The following is a 19275-nucleotide window of genomic DNA, read 5'->3' on the forward strand; positions in this document are numbered from 1 at the left end:
CATAGAAACATAGGTTAGAACCAGGTTGTGAGGGGTCTGAAATGAAGGGCTGAGTAATTTGTATTTTATAACAATAGGACATCACAGAAGATTTCTGAGTAGGGAAGACTACAATCAGTTTCACGCTTTAGAAAGATGATTTTGGAAACCATGCAGAGGACAAGTTGGATAGTGGAGGAGGTAATATAGGGAGAACAATCAGTGCTGTGTAAGTGAGGTTGTGAGTGCCTAAACTAGGTAGTTGTGTGAATAGAGGGAAAGAGAAGATAAAAGAGATGTTGTTGTGGTAAAATTCATAATTTAAAGTCTAATTGGATATGGAGGTGGGGTAAGAGAAGAGGTAAGGGTTAACAATGACTCCAAAGTTATAATCCTAAGTGACTAGTAGAATGGTTCCTTTTAGCCTCCAGGATCAAATACAAATCAAAAATACAAAAGTCTTCTGGTCATTCAAAGACCTTCCTAACCTAATCCCATCCTATTTTTCCAGTGTTTTTGTGCCTTACTCTCTACCACATACTCTTTGGTTTAGAACTTTCATTAACTCAACATTTAGGCATACTCTTTTATGTACATTGATACATTCTGTGCATTTCTATTATGTACAATGCAATTAATTTTATCCACCAAGGAATGATTAGGAACAAGAAAACGGCAAGAAAATAAATGAAAAGAAAGGTGTGAATGGAGGGACATAAGAAGAAAATTAAGACTGGAGAGAGAACAAAAATTAAAGTCTCTCCCTCTTACCGCTGTTGACACACAGGATTTGAAATCATCTCTTACCATTGTTTGACACAAAATTTGAAAGCAATCTTAAAGTTGTGTTGCAAAGCTATGGGACTGAAATTTTATGACATTAATGTGAGAATCAGACAGATTGGGAAGGCAATGAGGTAGGAAGAATTGGGACTGCTAACAATGTAATGATATGGAACGATTTTATCTCTTTCCCCTTACTATCACAATCCCTTTCCTTTTTTTTTTTTTATATCAGGATCCTTTTTGTGAGCAAAGGTTCTCTACAGCCATACAAGCTTAAATTTCATGCTTTTGCAGTGCCACAATGATAGATACCATGCAGAGAGGTTGTAATAACTTTTAATATTGCAGGTAGATTAGGACAGATTGAATCTTCATTCATTCAGCATGTAGAATAGCCACAATACTACTGACTTTCAATCATATTCATGCGGATCATATTTCATAATTTTAGAATTCAATGGTGTTCTTTTTGTTGGAAAACTTTTCAAAAATTAAGTAAAATCATCTATAAGAGAAGTATGTCTAAACAAAATGTTGGATACTAAATCCATTTAAAATAATTATTCATTACATTAAGTATTTGCTACGATACTCTGCATTCCCTATAGATAGTTGTTCCAAGATATACTGACCATCTAGATATAGGGAAAGTTACTTAACCTCAGTCTCAATGAATTCATTTTAAAAATGATGCTGGTAAAATTTATACCACAGATGTTTCAGTATGGTGGTGAAAAATACACTTTGCAAATTGCGGAATGTTTTTTTTTTTTAAATGTATGAACTACTAGGAAACAGCATTGACTGTTTATACACTGCCTTCATAATATCACAGAGAACATTTCATAAGAAAAAAGTGATCTAAATGGAAAGGAATATACTAGTTAATATGATTGCTGGGGGAAAAGAATTTTCATGGCATGGTCTATATATCTCTGTTTTGTTGTTCAGCACAAAAGCAGAGCATTTCAGTACAGTGAATGCTTTTTATCTCTGGATTTGAAGGAAGTTAATTTGATATGGCTTTTTTATCACTTATAATAGGAACTCTGCTGTTGCGAAGAAAATGTGCAAAACAGGTGAAGCATTGAGAAATCCCACTTACTTATGTATTTTCCTAATTGAAGATGCATTGTATATAAATAGAAAATATTAGTAATAATTCATATTGGTAAGTCTGTCCAACCATCAAAGCTGCCCCAATTCCAACTAAGTAATTTACATTTTAATCAGGGAAACCATAAAATGTAAATTGCATGGAAGGCATGATTTAATTCGATAAATAGAAAAAAGAAAAAAAACATGTATTTCAACATTCTTTCCATTTGCACAAGAAAAAGAATAAGAATATATTTTCCTAAAAGACTAACTTACTTTGTCTATATTGTGCATTGCAGTTCAGATTCTATTTGTTTAAGAAAATGAATCAGTGATCTAATTTGCACATTGGAATTTTTAATAAGAGTACATTTTGAATCTTTAGTCCTTTGCTAGCAGTGGCTTCCCCTGGGGACAAAATGTCTTCAAAGATTCCCATCTGATCAATCAACTCTACAAATGTTCTAATCAGATGCTCTGCTGTTAATTACCTCTGTTATCGATCAGTCATTCAACAATCTTGTATTGAGAGAACCTAATAGTTAGACTCTTAGAATTTCTGAGTACTTCAAGAAGAGCACCCCGGTATCCAAAGAGTATGTTAGTGGTTTTTGTATTATCTGATCTAATTTAAAACAAAACAAAACAAAACAAAACTCCATTCAGATAGTACATAATATTGAATCACTCCCATAGCAATATGATTTTAGTATGCCTACCTTAACGTTAATAAAATACCATGGAATCAGTAAGAACTCTCATTTTAATGACCATTTGCTTTTTGAAATTACTTTGATGCATGCATGTAAGTGAGCATATAAAGAAGTAAATTTATTGTCTACTTGTAATTATATTGAACATCATCATAATATGTATTTGATGGTAAGTTCCTTAAGGGTAGGAACTATCTTGTTTTTCATCTCTAAGTGTCTAACACATTAATGTATATTAACCAAATACATTTGTCAAAGTAAATAATGTTAATCTACATTAGTTTAGAGTTTTGTACTTTTCAAGTATTAATATGCACACAAAATCCCTTAGGAAAAGACTTATATTGGAAAAGATTACAGACAAAGTTAGAAAGGACCTCAGAGGTTTGGTCCAATCCCCCAAGGAAGCTAACTTACTCAATATGATATAAGTAGTGAATTGCAGGGCTAGTATTTGAAGCTGAGTTCTCTAACTTGAAATCCTATACTATCTCTCCTGTGATATTCTGCCTCTCTAGAATCCCAATTCTGGAATTTTAAACTCAAACTGATTTATTTTATACACGCTTTTTCATAAATGTAACTAGTATAACAAATTGTTTTTTCTGCATCCTGGCTTCCTTTATGTTTTGGCAAAAGTCTTTTTTACCTTCTTCAAAAAGCCTTTCCCAGTCCTCCTAAATTTTAATGTCTTCCCTCTGAGATTACCACCAATGTATCCTATCTTATTTTTACATAATGTTATACATATTGCTCCCCCATAAGACAGAACTCTTTGAAAGAATGGACTGGTTTTGCCATTCTTTGTATCCCTAGATCTTAAGACAGTGCTTTGTATACAGTAGGTACTTAATAAATACCTGTTGATTTCACTTGGCTTGAAGCAGTATTAGTTAATACTGGAATAGCATCACTATAGAACATTCACTGTCAATCTTTTCTTATTGAGAGAGACTCTATTTGGAAAGCAAACAGGGCTTTGGAATGAAAATATTGTACCATCCTTTAAAAAATAGAATAGTCAATTAATTAAAAATTATTAAACATATATGCAGGAGGCAAACAATAATGATCATCATAACACAAAACGACCTCTTTAATTTCAGAGCCTTCCAAGCTATTGTATCTCTCCCCTACCTACCACCCTTTACTTTCAAGAAGTCCAGGCAAGATGGCAGTAGCTACATCCTTTGCAGAGAAAATTATAGTTATTTCAACATTTCTTCTGCTTGTATTAAAAAAAAGAATATGTGTGTATGCATTTTCATACACGTCAATCTACTCTTTGAATATTTTTCACTGTAGTGTGGGCATGAGCAACTTCACTGTTTAAATTTAGGTGGCAACCTCATTGTTTTTTGAAGGTTTGTTTTAATTATCTTCTGCCCGCTAATTTTTAATCCCATCCATTCAATCACTCAATGATCATTTATTAAGTTCTAGACACTGTACTAAGTGCTGGGAATACAGAGACAAAGACAAAATGGTCCCTGCTTCTGGGTGGTTCCAAATTTTATTCATTCTTCTTAAGTCTTCAGCTACTTTTTCCTTCACTCTCTGTAGAAGCTTTCATCTCCTTTTTTTGGAAAGTCAATACAATCCATCTAGTTTCCTTCTTCCTTCTCCAACTTCTAGAACTTATCAGGATTTTTACCTGTACTACTCTTCTTCCTGTCTCAGGGGTAAATTCATCCCTTGTCTCTTCTAAGGGGAATCTGTAGGCTGGATCATAGCCTTTCTTATATCTGCTTCCCTGAGATCTTGGTTTATAAAAAAATCTCTTCTCACCAGCTATCAGTACATGATTTATTTCCCACTATTTCTGTTTTCAGGGATGATCTGTGCTAAAACAATAACAACTTCAGCAACAACAATGATAACAAAAATATCTTTTGGGCATACTGGTGTGTCCAAGGATTATTTTTGCAACTTTTTCTTTTAAAACCAAATTTCTTTAAGGGGTGATCTACCATAACTACTTTCCCTTTTTAACAATCCAATTCTTCACTTTCTCCTTAATTCCATGCAACCCAGCTTCTCTCTATTCCACTGAAACTACTCTCTCAAAGGTTATGACACCAAATTGACAAATCCAATTTCCTATTCTGAGTTCTTAGCATTCTTGCCTGTTTCATTGGCCAATGAAATTTTCAATTTGGAAGATACAATAGAGATTTCAGCCCCTCACTCCTAGGAAGCTGAATCTATAGCACATCTGTGACCGTCTTCCTGTCACATTCTCTGTTCCTTTAACTTCTGTAAGAATTATTCTGGAATTCTTCCAGCATATAGCACTAACTCCATTTCTGACTTCTTTGTTGCTTTATTTTCCTCTATCTGCCCCTAAATTTGGACATGTCCCAAGGTTTATATCCTCATCCCTCTTCACTCTCCCATATTGACCTCAATACTGCTCTCACATAGCAGATGTTTAATGAATTTATAGATATGTTTAATGCAAATTTCCTGAGTCACCATAAGGAATACAACATACAACCCCCCAGCCCTGTATTTAAGGAACCCTTATAAGCCTACGTACTATTATAGCCACATCTTGCATGATTTCCTTTGTATAGCACGAAATTCAGTCAAACCAGGCTACTAAATCATTCTCTTTTTTTTCTTATTTTTTTTTTTTATTTTTAGGCAATTGGGGTTAAGTGACTTGCCCAGGGTCACACAGCTCAGTAAGCGTCAAGAGTTTCATCTGAGGCCGAGTTTGAACTCAGGTCCTCCTGACTTCAGGGCCAGTGCTCTATCCACTGTGCCACCTAGCTGCCCCTACTAAATCATTTTCTGAACAATCCCCATGCTTACCTTCTCTCCATGCCTTTGCCCTCACTGATCCCTTTGTCTAGAAAATATGCTTTTGAACTTACCCTCCTACTATTCTATCTCTTGAAATATTATTTTTTTCATGAGCTGGTTAAAATGTTGCTTCTTTATAGAAATAACAGGTGAGTAGAAGAGAAAAAAAATCCGCACAAAATTTACATAAAGCAGAAATCACACTCTTTGCTATATTTTGGTTTAACAAGAGAGCCAAGAGATAATGGAAAATATCAAGTTTTAAGTAGGAACAAACCTCTGATATTGAACACTGAATCCAATGTGCTCTTCTTTAATGGAGATTAGAGGAAAACACTAGAACTGAACTGTTTTGTAGTTTGCCTTCTCTTTTAGGTAATCACCATAACGTCAGGAAACTTTTCACTGTAACCCAGGAATAGGTAATGAAAATCAATATCAGATGCATACAATATTGGACAGCTATTGCAGTGCTGCTGTTGCATGTAATTAATAAGTAGTTGACCTTGTCAGCACACGGTGCATTATTTTCTTTACTTTGGGCTTTGTTGTTGCTATTTTTTTTCTCTGCATGGGCTGCATGATTGTGCTGGTCTCAATCCTCTTTCCTTTAAAACAAAAATACAAGTCTTTTCAATATGTAATGATATTAATAGTATCAGAGCATCATTCTTTTAATAAGTAAATATAATTTGTTAGAGCTACAGTGAGCCTTTAAAATCATCTAACCTAACCCCTCCCTCCATTTTATGGTGGAAAAAAAACCTGAATCTCAGGGAGAGGAAGCAAATTATTCAAGTTCATGCAAATAAGAAGTAGTAGAATTAGATTTCCAGATCAGGTCTTCTGAACCATATCCCAATATTTTGCACTATACCACTTCATCTGTTCAAAATTTCAGTAGCAAAATTCAATCAAATTCTGTAAATTTTTGCAATATTTTACCCTTTAAAATTCCATTTCAGTTTGTCATTATTAATAATGTAATGTGAACCTCACAGAATGAAAAATCATAGTGGGTTTTAGGTATGTATGGCTGTGGAATTTGTAACCATTGACATTAAAGATATACTAAAGTGTCAATTATGAATAAATTTTTATTTATTAGTAATTTATGTTTCAGAAACATTTAAAAACTATTCTATAGAAGACACAGAGTCTAAGAAAACATTATCTGGTATTTACATAACACATTAAGATTTTCAAAGAACTTTACATATATTTTCTGATTTTTACTTCATAAAAATACTGCAGGGAAGGTATTGCATTCCATCCTTTTTCAGATGATTGAACTGAAGTTTAGAGCAGTTAGGTCCTATGGTTACAGACCTAGTAAATGTTCTACTGAGGTCTTCCTGTCCTAGGTCCAATACTCAATCCATTCTGTCTTGTTACTACTACAGTGCTGTCTGTTCCACAGATTTAACGAGTGTGTGTGTGTGCATGTATTTTGTCCACATGATGTTATATCATCAATTTAATAACTTTCCTCCCTAGCTAAGCAGCTAGGTAGCTCAGTGGACAGATCATTAGGCCTGGAGTTAGGAAGACCTGAACTCAAATGCAGTCTCAGATACTTGCTGTGTGACTTTGAGCAAATGACTTAACCTCTCTCTGCCTCAGTTCCTTACACTGTAAAATGGAGATAATAATAGCATGTATCTTACAAGGTTGTGTGGATCAAATGAGATATTTTAAAATTGCTTACAATCATCTGACACATAGTAAGTTCTTAATAAGTCCTTCCTTCCTTCATTTCCTCCTTCCTTACTTCCTTTCCTCCTTTATTTCCTTCCTTACTTCCTTCTTTTCTTCTTTCTCCCTACAGACTGAATGATCATGCAGATGTAGTTGTTGAAAATGAAAATTACTTAAAATCTGGCTACATTAAAGGAGTGTGGTTATTGGAAAAAATATCTTTCAATGTTTCTAGTTTATTTATCAAACATAGAAAAAAGCAGGTCTATGGGGAGAGGATAAGGCAGCTCAAGGACCCTTGATTGATGTCATTCAACCAGATCACACAGGATCAACTGGTTATTGAAAAAAGTTATCATGAGATGGATGGGCATGTAGCACTGTTCTACATTAGAGGAAGTCCTAGGAAAAATGAATCTTAAAAAGGGGAGCAGAGATATTTTTTCATGAATATATGGATTAAACTAGAGGAAACCCAGTTAAGACACTTTTAGCAAATAGTCTTATCTTTAGGATCACAATATAGAGTCCGTTTGTGCTATTAAACCTCCTCTTCTGCTCATTATGCTCTACATTAGTTCATAAAGGTCCTTCCAGTTTTCTCTGAAATCGTCCATTTCGTAATTTTTTATGACACAATTATAAATATTCCATTACATTCATATACCACATTTTTTAGTCATTCTTCAATCAGATTACAGTGCTTTAGGTTCCAATTTTTAGCTACCACAAAAAGTATTACTGAAAGTATTTTTGCATCTCTGTAGATCCTTTTCCTCTTTCTTTGATTTCTTTGGTACAAAGAATGTAATAGTGATATATCTGCATCAAAGGGTATGTACAATTTGGTAACTTTCTGAGAAGAGTTCCAAATTGTTTTCCAGATTGGCTAGACCAGGGGAGGGGAACCTTCAGCCTTGAGGTCACATGTGGCCCTCTAGGTCCTCAAGTGCAGCCCTTTGACATAATCCAAACTTCACATCTAGTTTGGATTCCATTAAAGGGTTGCACTTGAGGACCTAGAGGGCCACATGTGGCTGTGAGGCTTTGCTTCCCCAAACCTGGGCTAGACCACATCACAGCTTCACTACCAGTACACATATGTACCTGTTTTCCCAAGCCCCTCCCTCAACATTTGTCATTTTCCTCTTTTGTCATCCCTGACAGTGTGATAGGTGTATGATGGAAAGTCAAATTTGCTTTAATTAACTTTTACGTGATTGTTGATGGCTTCAATCTCTTCCTTTGAAAATGTACTACTCAAAAACTTTGACATTTATCTATTGGGAATGGCTCTTAGTCTTACAAATTTGAATCACTACCTTATATAGGTTGGAAATTATAGTTTCATTGAAAATACTTGTTGGGAAATATTTCCCCAGATTACCCATTTCCCTTCTTGATTTAGTAATTTGATTTATTTATTTTAATTTTATATAATCCAAATTGTTCATTTTTTCTTGTGTGATCCTCTCTCACATATCTAATCATGAAACTTCCTCTATCCATAAATTTGAAAAGTAATTTCTTCCTTATTATTCTAATTTGTTTGTGATATAACTTATTTATATCTAAGTCATGTAACTCTTTGGAGCTTATGAGATAAGAGGTTTTCATCTAAACTTAATTATCTTGTTCTATTGTTCAGGTTCCCCAGTAGATTTTTTTTTCAATTAATAAATCCTGCCCCCAATAACAGGTCTTAGGTTTATCAAACTCTGCACTACTGTGTTTATCTGCTTTTATATCTTGTGTACCTAATCTCATTGATAATATACTTCATTCCAATTTTTTCCAATTTGCTTATTTGTTATATGAACCAACCTGCTCACAACCACCTTGTACCACTATTGTCCTCTGAGTGATAACTTCTTTTTTTTTTTAATTCTTTGGAGAATTTTAGCTATCCAACAACACAGGTAGAATGTCATATTAAAAGAAAGGTATTTTTGTTTCTGGGAGAATTTTGGAGTTATCAAAGAGGTTTTGTAATTTTATAAAGGCAATTCAGTTCACTCCTCTCCTGTTCAAATCTGTGTCTCATTTTTTGTCCATTTATCTGATATAGGATATGCATGCATGCACGCATATATATATATGTATACACACATGCATGTAAATACACAGGTATTGTGGGAATACATATAAACATATACAAACATATCATACTTACCGATATATAAATACATACATACATGTGTGTGTATGTATGTGCTTATATTGATGAATAATATAGATAACTAATCCAATTGCACATCATTGTCTGGATAATACTCTTTTATCATCCACTTGATTTTTCCTGTGTGGATGCTTAGGCCAAACTCACGTGTGTGTGTGTGTGTGTGTGTGTGTGTGTGTGTGTGTGTGTGGTTATGGCTCTCTAACAAAAAGCTGTTCTGTGTTCCTGTGCTTCATGCAACCAATACAATTCCACCTACAGAAAGATGCATTTTAAGGCCCTCACCTCATGGTATTTTCAATGGGCGAATATTCATATGAAAATGATGGTCTTGGATGATATGGAATATCATGATATCATTGAATTTGCTACCCAGTTCCACTCCAAAGATAATAGTCCATTTATTCTCTATAATTGTGGACTTAGCTGATTTTTTACATGATGTCTTTCCAAATTGTATGTACAAATAAAATAATTAAATAAGCTGCCTATCCAACTGCATAACATAAAATAGTCTAATCTGTTTTCTTCTTCTTCTTCTTCTTCTTCTTCTTCTTCTTCTTCTTCTTCTTCTCCTTCTTCTTCTTCTTCTTCTCCTCCTCCTCCTCTTCCTCCTTCTTTTTTCCCTTCCTCCTTCTTTTTTCCTCTTCTTCCTTCTTTTTTCCTCTTCCTCCTTCTTTTTCTCCTCCTCCTCTTGCTCTCCTTCATTTTTCTTCCTCCTCCTTTCTATACATGGTTAGATCAACCTCATTTGAAGGGCTGTGCTTGTCATTGAAGAGTTTATGTAATGTTCTGGGGTTTGAGACAATCAATCCTATGTTAATCTCAAACTGGAACATATGGAATACATCATCATCCATAGAGAATCTCTCTTCTATTTTATCTTTGTTCAGGACATAATCCATGAGAATGGCAAACATCTTTGCTGAATGTCTGTTTCCTGATTTTATTGATTTTTTAATCAGTTGATGAACAAAGGCATCAATGTGGTTTCATATTTTGCAGAATGATTTTGTATGGTTTTTACATAGGTATGAAACATTTCTTTTGAGAAATACCTTTATAGCTATGTTTTTTTTTCCAATTTAATCAAAATCTTTTTTTTAATTGGGTGGCATAGTCCATCAAAAATATAACCCCTGAGATTATACATGCATTAACATTTCAGTCATGTGGTGATGAACATGGCATATTCTTTGGAGATTTTTTTGTAAAAGCCTGCCCATTCCCTTCATGTGCATATGCATACACACATGCATACACACAAACATATATGCAAATAAGTATACATAAACATATATACTTGTATACATAGTATAATACATATAAATTTATCTGCATATCTATCTATAAAGAACATCACAGTTATCATAATATGCGTATAGAATATTTTCAGAAAGACAGTTATGGATGCCTTCCAGTTGTCTTTTTACTGTGATAATGCTACATGATCTTTTCCACTTGAAGAGATCTTTTCCTTGCCATCTTAGAAATTGTTTCTGGATTGCCCAGGAAAGATTTCATCTGCATATGTTTGGTTAGGTACAGCAAAAAACTCTTAACTTCATTTTCTTGAGTGTTATTTTTATTTCTCCATTTATGACATTCCATATTAAAGTATAAGAGTACAAATGTTGTGATTTTACTTTCAGGGATGATGAGAGTATATTGTTATAAAAATGGTCACAGATATGTTCTATTTCACATCTATTTGTTTTCCTTACTCTAATTTCATCAATAAACGTTTTTTGGGAAGATCTGCTTAAGTTATAAAGGGGCAACTTCTCTAGTGACTCAGACATCACATGTAGCTTGAAATGCAGAAGGAAGGATTTGATTCTATTAAGATTGCCTTGTGATAGAGATTCAAGTCAGAAGTAAGGCAATTATATGTAAACTGAGTAGACAAAAATAAGGGAAAGGATGAAAGGCTCATATCATTTTGTCTCTGAGTTAGATTGATTGTGTTTTTTCCCCCAGTGGGACTAAGACAGCCCAACATCCTATCTTCTATTGCTTCAAGATTCTTGAAATTAGAGCTGGAAAGAGGAGTCTGATATATCCCTAAATTTCTCACCAGAACAGGGCTGTCAATAGTTGTTCAACCTCAAGGGCATAACCTAATATTCTGATTGTTTATATCCAGTTCAGATAATACTCCATTATTTATTCCTGGCATATAATATACCCAATGTAATTCAAATTTAGTATGAGTTCCTAAATTCCATTCTATGATGTCAGAAATGAGGGGCTGACATTTAGAACACTTAACTCATTATAATTAACACAGGGCCATAGATCAAGCTCCTTCTCTTAGGACCAAAGAACATGGGCATGAATTCTAGCTATAAAGATGATTGTATGAATTCCTTCTTTACATTTTCATAAATATACATGATTGGGACAGCTGAATCGTACTCAACTAAAATGCCTCTAAATGTTCTTCCTCTCTTCCTGAATGCTTTTCTGGTTTCTTTAGCAAAATTAATTTCTCTCCTTAATTGCCCAATACTTTATGAAAAAGCTGGATCTGGATAGGGACTGTACCTTAAATTGTTGCCTACAGCAATGAGAAGTTAAATGCCCAGGGTCACCCAGCCTTGTATATTTCAGAGGCAGGACCTAATGCCAAATCTTTTTAGTTCTGGGGCTGTCTCCCTATCCTCTACTTTGGTAGATTAATAAATTCATGACGAAGGTGTGAGGATACATATGAAAGTCTATTTCACACTGTTAAAAACAAAAGAAAGCCAATCAAATCAAAACAAAATGAAAAGATAAATTCCTTTGGTTCTAACTTGAGAAATAGGCAAGGGCATTACAGCAGACTTGTTCAGACAAAGCTACCTGTCGCAGGAGGTATAGAAAGGATAATCACCTACTGTTGTACTTGTCTTGGGGGGTGGGGTGGGCACAAGAAGAGATTATACCAAGAACAGAGACTTTTTAAATAATGGATTTGTTTTTTTAAGGAACAAAAATTGATTTTCATTCTCTTCTACCTCTCTTCTCCACCCTGAACTGGAAGGAAAAAGAAAAAAAATTGTAACATATAGACAAAGTCAAGCAAAAACAAAATCCTGAATTGGCCATGTCCAAAAGATATACAATTCACTCTATACCTCTGAAACAATTATTTTAGTCAAAATATCGTATCATATTATATGCATTTATTGCCTATAATTAGAGCAATTGTTCCATCTATCTGTTAGCTAACTATCCTACCCATTCCAGGGTAACTGGGAGAGGGGGAGATTGATTTGTTAGGATCAATGTAGTTGCCACAAAGTCATTAAACACTAGAAAATATTCCCTTGTGATAGTGGTTTGTGCATAGTTACAGAAGTCTGTACATACAACTCTAGGGTTAAATTTATAGCACATGTTGTTATTGCTCAGATTCCCTGATGTGATGCTACACGGCCTTTTTCTAGAGCCACATTCATCCCAACTGTAAACTGAGTAAGACATTCAAAGGGAATACAGCAACTCCACACAGATTCCTGGCTGCCTCTATGAGACATAGGGAAACCAGAGTCACACAGAAAATCATTTAATAGCAATTGTGTGTGTGGTCATTGTTTCTGGACCAAAGATATAAAACTGTTCCATATCTGATAGTTGCAGTAGTTTAGTGGGTTCAGCTGTCTTGAACAATATCAGGAATTCAGGCTCTCATGAGAGGGTATTAGATGCCCATTAGTCCTATAACCTGGAAACACAGTATGTTTTAAAGCATAATTGAAACCATGAGAGTTGCTGGAATGATAGGTTAGTTTTTGAATTGTGTGGAAGACTCCAGGTTGTAAAAGGTAATTGTGCACCTTGCCTGGATAGCTGACTGCCCTTGGGTAGAGAGTGTTGCCAATTATGAGACCCACACTAGGCCACCAGGGACTCTTCCCAAATTCTAAATGTATTTTGTGAACTTTTACTTTTAAATGTTTAAATACCATCTTGTTACTTAAAATGATTCATTATTTTTGTTGTTTAGTCTTTTTCAGTCATGTTTGACTCTGTGAGCACTTTTGGGATTTTCTTGGCAAAGATACTAGAGTGATTTGCCATTTCCTTCTCCAGCTCATTTTATAGATGAGGAAAGTGAGGCAAGTAGGTTTAAGTGACTTGCCCAGGGTCACACAACTAGTAAGTATCTAAAGCCAGATTTGAGCTCAGATCTTCCTAACTCTTAGCCCAGCACTATATCTACTAAGCCACTTATCTGCCCCTGATTCATCATTAGTATTCTTTCATTTAAAATGATTCATTATTATTATTATAGCATAGACTTTCTTGCTGAGTAGATAATGCATGTCTATACTGGTGCATGTCTATATTGCAGAGATATCTTATTGGACCTGTGCTGAAAACAGCTGTGCAAACCTCTGAAGCTTGGGGCAGTACATTCTCCACATTGAAACCAGACCGTTACTTTAACAAAGAGTTTAAAACTCAAGTAATTGGTTGGGATCATGAGCTTCCATATCCAGTACTCACTGGATAGTTTGTTATGACTATTTCATAATATTTAGCTTAAGTGTAATTTTCCATCCCTTTGACTCATCTGAAGCATGTTTAGCTAAATATTGCAAAACATCTGACAAATACAATCTTACCAGCCTTTGTTAGGTGTATTACATCCTTGGTCAAGAAATATTTTTGAAAGGCTGGGACATAGAAGTTCATTTCTTCAAGAAACAAAAAAGTGGGAAAAAAGTGGGAAACATTTAACAGTTAAAAAAAAAGTGGGTTTTTTAAGTTAGCATCTGGTTTAGGAAGTGGTGTCTGAGAATAGAATTAGGACTTCTGGATCTCAATCACTCAGTATGGTAAAATAATAAGAGAAGTGGTCCTAGAATGAGATGACCTGGCTTTAATTCTTACTTATGGCATTTGCTATTTGTCATTGAGAACTTTTTTAAGCCTCAGTTTTCTCTTCTATAAAATGGGCATATAACATGTACATAGTCCACTCCATAGAATTGCTATTAAAAATTAATATAAACATTTGTATTATATGAATATGAGATGAAATAACTTAAAATTGCAGCCATATCATAATTTGACATAATCATCAACAGCAATAAGTATTTATTGTCAAACACTGTGCTAAGTGATAAAACTTCAAATACAAGCAAAAATAAACACAATCCTTGTCCTCAAAGAGCTACATTCTAATGAAGGAGGGTAAGATGCCAAAGAGAGTAAAAAAGCAGGGAGATAATGAGGACAGTAGGGGAAATGCCTCCCATGTGGTAAAGTCCTAAGAATAAAGAATGGTGAAAACTAGCCCTTCTTTAAAAATGAAGGTTCTGAGAGAAAAGTATTAAGTAGAGAAGAGAACTGTTGGGAAAGAGGGAAAAGGGAAAGAGTGAAGTATGTCTTATCTGGCCCTTTCTCACAATGGAGGTTCCAAAAAGAAATCACCAATGACATGGTATGAAAAACAAACTTTCAGTATTAAATTTTTGCAGGTAATTTTTACAGTGATAAAAGGTATTAGAAATACAAATGGTTTTCCACCACTATTTTTGTCCTATTGTTATTGTTATTATTATTATTATTATTATTATTATCATCATCATCATCATCAGTTAACAAAAGTAGGTTTTCTTTGCCTTAACCCAGCAAGGGTATGTAACCACAAAAAGTGACATTTATCTTTTCTAAATAGCTAAATTCTAATTATTCCTCCCCATATGGAGGCTTGTCTAGTTTGTAAATCAGGGTATGGTGACTCAAGTGATCTTCAGAAATCCACCAAGTCAAGGGTTCACCAAATTCTCACCTCTGGGATGTTTTATTCTCATAGGTGACCAGAAAGCTCTGTCAAGGCAGAAGCTAATTAGTTTCTGGGGACAGTTTTGTTGCCTTATAGGGAAAACTAATCCCTCTTGCATGGAAGTAGGGGAACCCTGATCACATTAGAGGCTTATTTTGCTTGGGACCAGAAGACTAAGCTAGGTAGGGACAATATATAAAAGTTGCTGAGGTGAATTTTAGTTTTGATATAAATCAGAGCTTCCTAATAATGAGTAGAACCTAAATGTAGAATGACTGTCTTAGTGGGAGTGGTTGATCTCTTGTCTTCAAGCACAGGCTAAATGACCATTTATCAACTATATGGAAGAGGAAATTCAACCTGTGAAGTCAAATTCCAACTCTACCAGTCTGTGATGCTATAGTCTCATCTCTCACATCTCCCCTGAACTCAGTTTCTGCATTTCCAATTGTCTGCTAGACATTTATCTTCATCTTGTTGTTCAATTAGCCTTTAAAATACAACAGTTTTCATCCCCCCAAAATATTTTCCATTTTCCTGTCTTCATACATTTGGTGGATGGTAACACCATTCTTCTATTTATCCAGGCTTTAAACTTCATTCTTTGACTCTTCCGTGTCCAGCTGCCTTCATACCACTATGCTGTTACTAACCTCTATCACATCTAATTCCACATTTCTTACCTCCATTTACTTCTCTCTATTCACTCTTTCAATAGAAAAGCATTTATTAAGTGCTTATATGAATCAGGCACCTTGATAGGCATTGGATACATACATCATTTTTTTTTCTTTTTTTGTGTGTGAAATTGGACCTTAATCCCAGACATTTACTGTAATTAAAAATATTACTTTGTTGTGTATGGTACCTTTTAGCAAAATGTAGTTTTACTGATTATGTCTTTTAATTAAGTCTATTTTTGCTTATAGTGATCTGTGATCATTATTATTACTTTTCCTTTTTTTTGCCTTCAGTTGAAGCATACTAGATTCTGCTTCAGCCCTTTATTTTAATTCTCTGTGTGTGTCTTTCTGTTCCAAATGTGTCTCTTGTAAATAACAAATTGTTGGATTCTGATTTCTAATTCATTCTGCTATCTGCTTCCATTTAATGGGTGAGTTCATACCATTTACATTACAGGTATAATTACTGTGCATTTCCCTCCATGCTATTTTTATCTGTTTATCTTTCTCTTACTCTTTTTACCCTGTCTTTCCTCAACTACCTGTTTTATGCTGACTACTGCCTCCTTTTTATCATCCCACTCCCTCCTTTCTCTTATCCTTTTCTCCTCTTCCCTGTTGGGTGAGATAGATTTCTATACCCAACTGAGTTTATGTCTCTCTCTTTCTCTCTCTCTCTCTCTCTCTTTCTCTCTCTCCATAGATACATAGATATAGGTATGTATGTATGTATCAATTTATCAATCTATGTATATTCTTCCTTCTTGGAATCAATTTCAGTAAGAATGAGGTTCAAGTATTGCTTGACAACCTTCACCTACATTTCCCTATCCCTTGTAAAAGTTTCTCCTTACACATCTCTTTTATTTGAGATATTTTTCCCATTTTCCCTCTTCCCTCCTTCTCCAACTGTATTCTATTTGCACCCCTTCTGTAGTTTAGATTATCCCAACATGCCCAACTCACATTCATGCCTTCTCCTTAGACTTTTTCTAACTGTCCTCAAAATGACAAAGTTCTTAGTAGTTATATGTATTATCTTCCCATATAAGAATGTGAAAATTTTAACCTTTTTGAGTCACTTATGTTTTCTCTTCCATATTTCTCTTTTTATGTTTCTTTTGAGCCTTGGATTTGAATGCCATATTTTCTCCTCATCTCTGGTCTTTTCATCAAGAATGTATGAATGTCCTCTATTTCATTAAATACATATGTATCCCCCTGAAAGATTATACTCAGTTTTGCTGGGTAGGTTATTCATTGTTATTATCCTAGTTCTTTTGCCTTCTGGAATATCATATTCATATAGCAACATATTCAGTTATATAAATATAAGTTTCTCACATAAAGGTCTTATATCTCTTATATATAAAGAACTTTGTAGAATCCATAAGAATATGAGTCATTTCCCAATTGATAAATGGTCAAAGAATATAAATAGGCACTTGTCTGATAAAGAAATAAAAACAATTTATAGTCATATGAAAACATTCTCCTAATCATTATTGGTTAGAGAAATGCAAACTAAAACAGCCTTGAGATGTCATTTTACATGCATCATATTGTTTAAAATGATTGAAGAGGGGGTGGAGCCAAGATGTTGGAGGGAAAGCAGTGACTTGCTTGAGTTCTCCCTCAAACCCCTCCAAATACCTATTAAAAAATGGCTCTAAACAAATTCTAAAGCAGCAGAAGCCACAAAAAAACAGAGTAAAACAAATTTCCAGCCCAAGACAACCTGGATGGCTGATTGGAAAGGTATATGATGCCGGGCTGGGAGAGGAGCACAGTTCAGTGTGGGCAAGCAGGCTGCAGCAACCCTGGAGCAGGCCTCAGAGGACTGAATTGTTGGCAGCTATGGTGGTTTCCACACTTCTCAACCCCTGAATGCTAAAGACAACTTAGAAGGTCAGTGGGAAAAGTCTGTGACTGCAGTGAGAGAAGAAGCTAGGTCTCAGCCACCCCAAGGGCAGTGGCTGCCTCCTGAGCTTCTGGCCCACAGACTGAGGGGGAATCGAGTGGCTGATCAGAGGGGATTGCAAGGATCTCTTTGCCAGTGCTGAGGCAGGAATCTCTTGCTTTGCCTGGGCTTGGATCTGGGTCACAGTTCTGAGGGGTGGTCCTGGGGTGAGGAGGAGCGCTGACTTGGTAGAGCTTGTTGTGGTGGTGGACAGGAAACACCTCGCCCCCTATCATAGCACCTTGGAAGAACTAAAAATTTTCAGGTCGCTAGAAGTATCTCTGAAAACAGCTGTACAAACCCCCGAAGCTTGGGACAGTACATTCTCCACATTGGAAACAGACTGTTACTTTAACAAAGAGTTTAAAACTCAAGTAATTGGTTTGGATCATGAGCAAGCAGCACAAAAAGAGTCAGAATGTATTATCTTATTTTGGTGACAAAGAAGATCAAAACATACAACCAGAAAAATAAAATAAAGTCAAAGCTCCTATGTCCAAAGCCTCCAAGAAAAATATGAATCAGTCCCAGGCCTTGGAAGAGCTCAAAAGGGATTTTTGAGAAACAAGTAAGAGAAGTAGAGGAAAAACTGGGAAGAGAAATGAGAGTGATGCAAGAAAATCATGAAAAGCAAGTTAACAGCTTGCTAAAGGATACCCCAAAAAATACTGAAGAAAATAACACCTTAAAAATAGCCTAACCCAAATGGCAAAAGAGGTCCAAAAAGCCAATGAAGAGAAGAATGCCCTAAAGAGCAAAATTGGCTAAATGGAAAAAGAAGTCCAAAAGCTTACTGAAGAAAATACTTCCTTAAAAATTAGAATAGAGCAATTGGAAGCTAGTGACTTTATGAGGAGTCAAGACACTGTAAAACAAATCCAAAAGAATGAAAAAAATAGAAAACAGTGTGAAATATCTCATTGGAAAAACAACTGACCTGGAAAATAGATCTAGGAGAGAGAATTTAAAAATTATTGGACTATCTGAAAACCATGATCAAAAAGAGAGCCTAGGCATCATCTTTCAGGAAATGATCAAGGAAAACTGCCCTGACATTTTAGAACCAGAGGGCAAAATAGAAATTGAAAGAATCCCCCGATCTCCTCCTGAAAGAGATCTCCAAAGGAAAGCTCCTAGGAATATTGTAGCCAAATTCCAGAGTTCCCAGGTCAAGGAGAAAATATTACAAGCAGCCAGAAAGAAACAATTCAAGTATTGTAGAAACACAATCAGGATAACACAAGATTTAGCTGCTTCTACATTAAGGGACTGCAGGGCATGGAATATAATATTCCAGAGGGCAAAGGAGATATGATTACAACCAAGAATCACCTACCCAGCAAAACTGAGTATAATTCTTCAGGGGAAAAATGGTCATTCAGTGAAATAGAGGACTTTCAAGCATTCTTGCTGAAAAGGCCAGAGCTGAATAGAAAATTTGACTTTCCAATATGAGACTCAAGTGGAACATGAAGAGGAAAACAGGAAAGAGAAATCATAAGAGACTTTTTGAGGTTGAACTGTTTACATTCCTACATGGAAAGATGATATTTGTAACTCAGGAGATCTTTGTCAGTATTAGGGTAGTT

The sequence above is a fragment of the Vombatus ursinus genome, unplaced genomic scaffold, assembly GCF_900497805.2.
Source record: "Vombatus ursinus unplaced genomic scaffold, bare-nosed wombat genome assembly UNPS02011014.1, whole genome shotgun sequence".
NCBI classification, from domain to species: Eukaryota; Metazoa; Chordata; class Mammalia; order Diprotodontia; family Vombatidae; genus Vombatus; species Vombatus ursinus.